This window comes from Girardinichthys multiradiatus, chromosome 7 (assembly GCF_021462225.1).
Source record: "Girardinichthys multiradiatus isolate DD_20200921_A chromosome 7, DD_fGirMul_XY1, whole genome shotgun sequence".
NCBI classification, from domain to species: domain Eukaryota; kingdom Metazoa; phylum Chordata; class Actinopteri; order Cyprinodontiformes; family Goodeidae; genus Girardinichthys; species Girardinichthys multiradiatus.
In genome coordinates this window covers 44,859,918-44,869,678 of record NC_061800.1, presented here as the reverse complement: position 1 = coordinate 44,869,678, position 9,761 = coordinate 44,859,918, and positions in this window count along the sequence as shown.

The following is a 9,761-nucleotide window of genomic DNA, read 5'->3' as shown; positions in this document are numbered from 1 at the left end:
TTCCAATTCTGAGATTCAGACGGGTGGTTGCTCTGGCTAGGATCGGGCTGTATGATACACCAGCAGCCCATATCACTGACAATACTTTTTGCTGCCGTGCCCCGGTGCCACCTCAATCTATCAGATGACCTATGTTTGAGGTTCCACCGGGATGGTCTTGTTGTCATGTGACATCAGGTCTGGCCGGCGCAGGCTCCCGTATCAGACAACTGCAGGAAGACCCTGCGGAGTACGCCAGCAGTGCCGGGCCAGCGTTTAGGTCCTAGGCCAGGGGGGGGGGGGGGGGGGGGGATTTTCAGAGTTGGGAGGCCCATTGCCAAGATGCGTAGGTCTTCACAGCCACGTCCCAAGTTTACAGTTTGCAGTTCCACCGTCGGCCCAAGTGGTGGGTCAATCTGAGCATGCAACAGTCTGGGTGGTACGCTTCTTTGGGGCTTCTCCACACTGTAACTCTCCCGGATGTGGGGAAAACAGTGAAGGTGGACTCATCAGAGAACAATACATGTTTCACATTGTCCACAGCCCAAGATTTGCGCTCCTTGCACCATTGAAACCGACATTTGGTATTGGCATGAGTGACCAAAGGTTTGGCTATAGCAGCTCGGCCATGTGTATTGACCCTGTGGAGCTCCTGATGGATAGTTCTGGTGGAAACAGGAGAGTTGAGGTGCACATTTAATTCTGCTGTGATTTGGGCAGCCGTGGTTTTATGTTTTTTGGAAACAATCCGGGTTAGCACCCGAACATCCCTTTCAGACAGCTTCCTCTTGCGTCCACAGTTGATCCTGTTGGATGTGGTTCGTCCTTCTTGGTGGTATGCTGACATTACCCTGGATACCGTGGCTCTTGATACATCACAAAGACTTGCTGTCTTGGTCACAGGTGTGCCAGCAAGACGTGCACCAACAATTTGCCCTCTTTTGAACTCTGGTATGTCACCCATAATGTTGTGTGCATTTCAATATTTTGAGCAAAACTGTGCTCTTACCCTGCTAATTGAACCTTCACACTCTGCTCTTACTGGTGCAATGTGCAATCAATGAAGACTGGCTACCAGGCTGGTCCAATTTAGCCATGAAACCTCCCACACTAAAATGACAGGTGTTTCAGTTTCATTGTCCAACCCCTGTAGATCTGTGGGTGCTGTTGCACCCTCACGGGTTGTGTGTCATTCCACCAGGAGTGTGACTACATCCTGGGCGGTGATGAGGGTTGTGCTGCTGGGGGACATCTGTGTGGCGGCATCCTGTGTGGCTCTGTGCACCTTTGCACGTTTCTTCCGCCTTGACGTTGCCCACGAGTCTGCTCTGGCTTCAGCAGTCCTGCCTCTGGCTTCAGCCTCCTGAGCGATGGGTGAGTACCAGTACCCCGTTCCTTGTGACTTGCTGGCACAAGTCATCCACTTTGTTTACTTCCACTGGCAGTCAGGAATGCATGAAACAGAAAGGAAGTTACGCTGTAACTATGGGTCTGTGAATTCCTGGATGACTGCCAATCACACTGGTCACTTGGAACGTCTTAGCAAGAAAATCCTTGGAGACCAGACGTAGCCTCCCAGATGCTACTTATAGACGGAGCAGCAAGGTAGGCTACACACACTACTCAGGTATTCGACTTTCTGTACATAAAACCTCGACATGCGCGGAGTGCAAGGAGACATATCCACGTTGTTTACTGCCACTATCATTCATATCAACCATAGATACAACAAATACCCGGTTGCTGACATTTAGCTGCTGCCATGGTTCGGTCAACAGTTTTATTAGTAAACAGTCCTCTGTAATGCCCTGATGAGGCAGGATAACAGCTTTAGTTGGAAAACGGTCTGCTAACTCACACAAACACCTGCCACCATTCGTTTAATCAGTCTAAAGACAAATAACTCAGCAAGCTCCACAAATCCTTTCATTTCTACCGATTTAACAAACTCTGAAACAGTTGCATGCAGGAGGAGGAAATGAGAATTTTTGGGGTCCTCGACATTTACGCAAATATGTTTTATCACAAAATAGGCTGAGGGAATACATACAAAAGCATCCTTTGGTATAGCCAATATAAAGAACATATATTTTACATTAACTTTCCAGGGTCTCTTCTTCTCGTCTTCGACTTTCAGTTCTAAACGTGAATCTCTGGTGGATTCAATGACCCCTCTGAAACATTCTCATTCAACTACAGATAAAAAAGAAAACAGCAGATAACTACTGATAAACCTTTCGAGGCTTGATACGGCGAAGTAAAATCCATAACACAAAGGCTTTGTGTACTTTCTGTGTACCATATTTTACCAGCTTACTGTTAAACAATCAAATAACGTGTATGCAAATCCGATAGGCGTGTTATGGAACATCAATCCAACAGACCAAAAATGTTTAAAATAGTCCTGTAACAATGTAATAACCTATACGAGTTTGGCATTTAGCCTATTACACGCAACCTTTGAAAAAGCCAGGGAGTCAGTGTTTTTTTTAAGATATTGTTTTGGCTCTAGAGGCTTTTATTTTCATATTTTGACAGTAGGCAAACAGGAAAGAGGGGCAGACATTTGGCAAAGGACACCGGGTCCACGACTTGAACCCTATATATGGGCACACGCTTAACCCCTACACCACCAGCGCCGCACCTGAGACATTGTTTTAAATTATGGAAATTCTGAGTTTTACTATGGCGGTGAAGGCAGCTTCAGCTGGAGGGGCATTTATTGAACAGAAACAGACATCTTTAAAAAACTGGCATGTTGAATTCACATGTCTAATGTATAGCGCTGTGGTTGAAAAATGTTTGAACCCCGGGGTGTGATATAAAAATCACACTGGGACTTCAATCAAGATTTTATGTGTTAATGTTACAACTGCAAAGACTAATGCCCATGGAGGAGCTGAGAAATGCTCTGTAAGTGTTTACATTATACCAGGTGTTCGAACACATTTAAAACTCTGGATGCAGGCATTTGACATATAAGGCATTCAACACATATGTAATAAACTACATGCAGATGCAATTATAATTGCAATTATAGTTTTTTTAAAAGAAAGGCTTGATAATCTCACGGTCACATCATATAACATCATGGATTTAAGCCTGAAGCCTAAGTGGCCTATTCAGTTTATACAAAGTCAATTCTGTCGAATCATACAGAGTTACGTCAAGTACATGTACTTCAATTGATACTAGTTATCAGACAATGCAATCAAATTAGGATTATTATTCGAATTAGCTAAAAAGCTTTCTATCTACGAAATCTTTGCATCGAGTCAGTATCTTGCTGCATTCACTCCTCTTGGATGAACATGTAAAAATATAAAAAATGAGGCAGCAAACTGAATTAGCAAGGTTAAACTTAGAAAGTGAGAAATTATATCTGATGAAAGAAGGTAAACTTGCTGAAGGATCTGGTATTATGGAGTCTAAGTGTAAATCTTCTGATATTTTAAGTGACTTGTGCTTGGTGCCTAAATTTAGCGAAAAGGATGTTGAAACACTTTTCATTTTGTTTGAAAGGGTTGCGGAGACAAGGGGCTGGTCTGATTCAGACCGCTCAGTTTTGCTTCAGTGTGTTTTGGTTGGTCGTGCTCAGGAAGTTTTTTCCATGTCAGAATTATGCCAAGATTAAAGCTGCAATACAGAAGGAATTTGAATTAGTTCCTGAAGCATACAGACAGAAGTTTAGGAACTGGAAAAAGGTGACAAAACTTATGTAGAGTTAGCAAGAGATTTAGAGAATCATTTTAATCGGTGGCGTACTGCCTCTCAGGTGAAAACATTTGATGATCTCTGTAATTTAATGGTTCTGGAGCAATTTCTGAACACATTACAGTGTATCTTAATGAACAGAAGGTGAAAACTGTATCAGAGGCTGCCACATTGGCTGTTGACTTTGTCTTGACACACAAGATGGCAGTCACAATCTTAAGGGACACTGGTGCATACGATTAATTTATCCTGGCATCAGTTTTGCCTTTTTCAGATGAATCTGACACTGGATTATCTATCCCTGTGTTGGGTATGGGCATGTCCGTGTTTCATGTTCCGGTACATAAGCTGATGCTCCATTCACAATTGTTTGATGGGGAAGTAAAAATGGGTGTTCGTCCTGCTCTACCTGTGATGGTGTCACAGTGATCCTGGGTAATGATATAGCTGAAGGAAAGGTCTGTCCTGATCAACCAGAGCGTCTGATCGTTGTTTTAGTACCTTTGATCACCAGAGGTCCTGATGAAAGTGAAAAATCACACCCTGATGTTTTTCAAGCACGTGCTGTGACTTGGGCAATGGAAATAACCAATGAGATAAATTTGGATCATGAACATTTGGGAAAAGAGAAAGACATGTCATCTTTTTGTTGGTCTAATGTCCCTTTGTCTGTTTCACAGAATGATCTGGTGCAGGAGCAAATATCTGACCCTACATTGCGGGAGATGTTTCAGTCTGCTGTACCTGCTGAGGAGATGCAGAACCATACTCATGGATACTTTGTTGACAATGAGGTGTTGTTAAGAAAGTGGGTGCCGTGTGGTGACGGTGTTATTGGGGAGCCAGTTTACCAAGTTGTTGTGGCTTTGAAATAGCATGCCTTGTTTTTGCAGGTATCTCATAATGAGTCCGGACACATGAGAGTCAGGAAAACCTATGGTCGCATTTTGCTGAATTTGTTTTGGCCTCGAATGAAAAAAGATGTTGCTTCCTATATCAAAACATGCCATACCTGTCAGTTGACTGGTAAACCCAATCAAACTATAAAACAGGTGCCACTGTATCCTATTCCAGCTATTGGTCAGCCTTTTGAGCACTTGGTTGTTGATTGTGTTTATTCTCTTCCCCCATCGTGTTCAGGTGCTAAGTATCTTTTGACTGTTATGTGTCAGAATACCAGGTATCCAGCAGCATATCCATTGCACACACTTACTGCAAAGTCTGTGGTGCAAGCTCTGACCCAGTTTATTGCTATTTTTGGGATACCAAAAGTCATTCAGAGTGATCAAGGATCTAATTTCTCTTCACATTTGTTTGCAGAGGCTTTGAAGCAGCTGCACATTAGGCACAATCAATCCACAGCATATCATGCACAGAGCCAAGGTGTACTAGAGTGATTCCATCAGACATTAAAATCTTTTCTCTGTGCTTACTGTGTTCAGATGAATGCTGACTGGGAGGATGGACTGCCTTGGTTGTTACTTGCAGCAAGAGAGGTGTCACAGGAGAGTACGGGCTTTAGCCCGAATGAATTAGTGTTTGGTCATACTGTGAGTGGTCCTTTAACTGCTTTGCAGGGATGAGTGGAAGGAAGCTGAACCACCTCAAAACCTGTTGAATTATGTTAATGGCTTTAGGCAGAGACTCTTTATTGCTATGCAGTTGGCAAAAGAGAAGTTATCATCTGCTCATGAAAAGATGAAACGCCTGCATGACAAGAAATCTGAACATTGTGTCTTTGTTGTCAACCTTTGTAAACCTTATGCTCGTGTAGCTCAGAGTGCATTGGTGGATGGAGTTCACCCTTTGTGTGTTGGTAACACAATGACATCTGCTGGAGAGGAATTGGATGAAGATGGGTTGCCTGTTTCAGATTCTGAAATGTTAACTGGGAGACTCAAGAATTCTGAAGTACTGGAAAACTTGGATGCTGTGTTATGTTATTTATTAGAGTCACAACGTCTTGACTTGATTTAGTTGATAAGTTCTTACCCTAACTTATTTGCAGATGTTCCATCCTGCACACAACTGATCCAACATGATATTGATGTGGGTGATGTACAACCTATAAAGCACCGACTTTTAAAGGGTTAATCCAGGAAAAACGCAAGCATCTGGACACTGAGATTGACTATATGCTAAAGAATGGTATTGCTCAGGCATCATCTTCAAGCTGGGCTTCACCGTGTTTGTTGGTTCCAAAATCAGACAAAACCTTTCAGTTTTGTTCAGATTTCAGAAAAGTTAATAACATAAACAAACCTGACTCATACCCTCTTCCACGAATGGATGACTGTATTTACCAAGTTGGTAATTAAAAAGTCATCAGTAAGATGGATCTGCTGAAAGGCTTTTGGCAAGTTCCTTTGTCTAAAAGGGCGCGTGAAATATCTGCCTTTGTTACACCTAGTGGTTTGTATTCATATAGTTTTATGCCTTTTGGTTTAAGGAATGCACCGGCAACATTGCTATTTGATGAATAAGGTTTTGGGGTGCTTGGAGGGCTGAGCTGTGTATTTGGATGATGTCGTTTTCTTTTCAGACACTTGGTCTTCTCACCTGGAACAAATCAAGACATTGTTTGATCGTCTAGCCCAGGGATGTCATACTCCAGTCCTCGAGGGCCGGTGTCCTCAAATGTTTGGATGTGTCCCTGGTCCAACACACCTGAATCTATGGCCGAATTACCTCCTCAGTATGCAGTCAAGTTCTCCAGAATCCTGCTAATGACCTAATTATTAGATTCAGGTGTGCTGAAGCAGAAGCACATCTAAAGGTTGCAGGACACTGGCCCTCGAGGACTGGAGTTTGACACCTGAGGTATAGCCAATGACATCTTACAGTAAATCTTGCCAAATGTGAGTTTGCGCAAGCAACTGTTACTTATTGTGGTCGTCAGGTGGGTCAGGGCAAAGTATGTCCCGTGAATGCAAAAGTAGAAGCCATTGAAAAGTATCCAGCACCAACAACTAAAAAAAAACTCAAGAAATTCTTGGGTTTAGTTGGATAATACAGAGCATTGTGTAGGAAAGTTTCAACTGTCGTTGCACCTCTAACTGACCTTTTGAAAAGTAATTTGAAATACATTTGGTCCCCTCTTTGTCAGCAGGCTTTTGAAGAGGTCAGGAAGATGCTGTGTAGTTTTCCTGTCTTGTTGGCTCCTGATATGAGTAAGCCTTTTAAACTTCAAGTCGACGCCAGTCACGTTGGTGCAGGGGGAGTCCTTTTGCAAGAGGATGAATTTGGAATTGAAAGATCTGTGAGTTTCTTTTCTAAGAAATTTAATAGGCACCAGCTAAATTATTCAGTCATTGAAAAAGAAACCCTTGCTCTCATGTGGTCATTGCTACATTTTGAGGTCTATGTGGGTGCAGAGCCTTTAAGTGTTTGTACAGATTATAACCCTTTGACCTTTTTGAACTCTTTGTGCTGCCCAAATCAGAGACATCAATTTTTTCCTTGCATATCTGTTATATCAAGTGAAAGGATAATGTCATCGCAGATGCTTTGTCCAGGGCACCAAACCAACAGTCAACCACAGGAAGCTTGTGGTTGACTCATGCTGAGGGGGAAATGAAAAGGAACTCCTTAGAATCCATCAGCAAGATGGGAATAAATTAGGGTGCAGACAATGGTATTTTTCAGGCGAATTATTGAATCCTACCAACAAAAACTACATGATTATAAGAACAAATCTGTTTTTGTCTGTTTTTTTTTTTTTTTTAAAGAAACCAGCAGATATTGGAAGTTTGAATTTTTTCAATTTCTAAGCAGTCTTTCCCATTTAACCTTCCACCAAAAAATGTTCTTGTACAAATACAGACTTTTATCGACAGAAATTGTATTTACTCTGGGTTTAAACATTATTATATGACTGATGAGGCTTGTTTAACAGTTTGAATTGGCATATTCGAACTTTTATAATCAGAATGTCCACAGGAAGTGTAAACAGGCTCACAGCATCACAGTTTCTCCACCAAACTCATTACTTGGCATGAAGTTCTTTTCCACATATTTATCATTTCTTTGATATTCAAAACAACTTGAGTGTTTGTTAACGCAAACCTCAGTCTTATCTGTACAGAATACAAAGTTTCACTTACAGTCACAGTTTAGTTCAATGAACTTCACGGGCTTACATCTGAGATGATACTGGGAGAAAGAGAACTTTTCCCAGCATGCCTCCATAAAAACTAGTTTGGTAGGTGGAGTCTCTAACAATCATTAGATACTCTAATGATTGTCATGGTCACTTGTTAATACTCTTGCCTGCAGATCTCTTACAGTCTAACAGCTTTGGAGATGTTAGACATGGTACCTCCATAACCATCCTCCTCACTGTGGTGGAAGATAAACTTGAGTCCTTGTTCAGCCTTGTTTGTCACAGTTCCAGCTATTATTGGTCTGATTGTAGATATGGTCAAATTTAGATTTCTTGAATCCATTTCTTGACATTTAAAGACCTGCACACATCTACCTGACTTGAATTGCATACTCCTTGTCGTTCCCATTTTAAAGAGTGGCTAAGAGAAATGTCATATTTATATCCCAGAGAAACAGAAGAACAGTGAATATTGATTAAAGTTATCTTGACACTGATCCAGTTAAAAAAGTAACATATACATTTTAAACAAATTTTATTTGTTAAACTTGTCCAGTCTGGCAGAGTAGCACTTTAGAATTGTTGTCTGAAAGCTAAGAAGAAGCCCAACAGATATATATGTCATCATTGCGTTTTGTTTATTTCCTTCTTCCCAATCAGTGTCATTGTGTTTTGTTTACTGCCTGCCTAGCCAGGAGCTTTTCCTTTCATTTAAGATTTATCCTCCTGTTTAAGTGGTGTTGCTTCCTAGAGTTCTGTTAGGTGTATTTATTTAAAGTTCCTTATAGATCTGGTTCTCCCTGGAGAACCTGCAAACTCCATGCAGAAAGACCCCCAGCCAGGAGTCAAACCCAGGACCTTCTTGTTGCAAGGCAACAGTGCAACCAAAGGCGCAACCTTCTTGACCTGCCAAATCTTATATAACAACAATGTTACTGAAAAGTGCACGGTACTTATGGATGCAAGATGTCTTTGGTGGTAACCACGGTGCAATACAGAACATCTGTGTATCTGCTAACACCTGAATCCAAACACCTGTGGGTGTGAAAATACTTGTGTATATAAGGTTTTTCCATAAAAATATGCAATAGCAAGTGTGAGGATCCACAGACCTGCCCCCCTGGAGATCTGAGCCACAGACATCCAAAGGCCCCCCAGAGATTACCGCAACCTTCCACCAGAGAAGAGCAGAGGAGGGCCCCAGGGGAACCACCCAGCAGCCACAGTGCAGAAGCCCCAGGGAGCTGCAGCAACGAGCCCACAGGTCCCACCGGCAGCCGTCTACACCAGAGTACATCCAGCCATGCTCTCGGAGACCCTTGGGCACATCACCCCCCAGGCAGAGTCCTGACAGAGCCAGGGGGCCCAGGTCCTGGCAAGCAGCCACTGGGAGTGAGCAAGCACACACCAAAGCACCCAGCCCCAGACACCGAGAACCACCAATACACCAGCAGGCAGAGACACCAGCCAGCGGTAGCGAGTGTGACGGTGAGAAAATAGCTGATCCAGGAGAGAGAGCAGGTAAGGTAAGGTATACATTTGAAAAATGCTTTGATAATATTATCTTTCCTCTGCGATGCACTGCTGACCTGTCCAGGGTGTACCCCGCCCCTCACCTGTAGATCGCTGGAGATAAGCACCAGCACCCTCACAACTCTGTACGAAAGAAGAGGGTGTAGAAAATGGATGGATGGATGGAATATTATCTTTTAGTTACATACTTAATTAAAGGTTGGATTTCTCAAAAATATTCATTGTAAAATTATCCTACAAACAAATATATATATATATAACAAATGTATTTATTTTAGGACTTTTTTTACACATTTTTACCAGGGGGTTAATTCTAGAGGCTCGTTGTGGAGTTCTGCAAGGCTCCATTATGGGCTTTGTCTTGTTTTCACTTTACATACTGGATTTGATAAAGAGTTTTTACATTGTTGTTCAGATAATGCACGCATCTTCA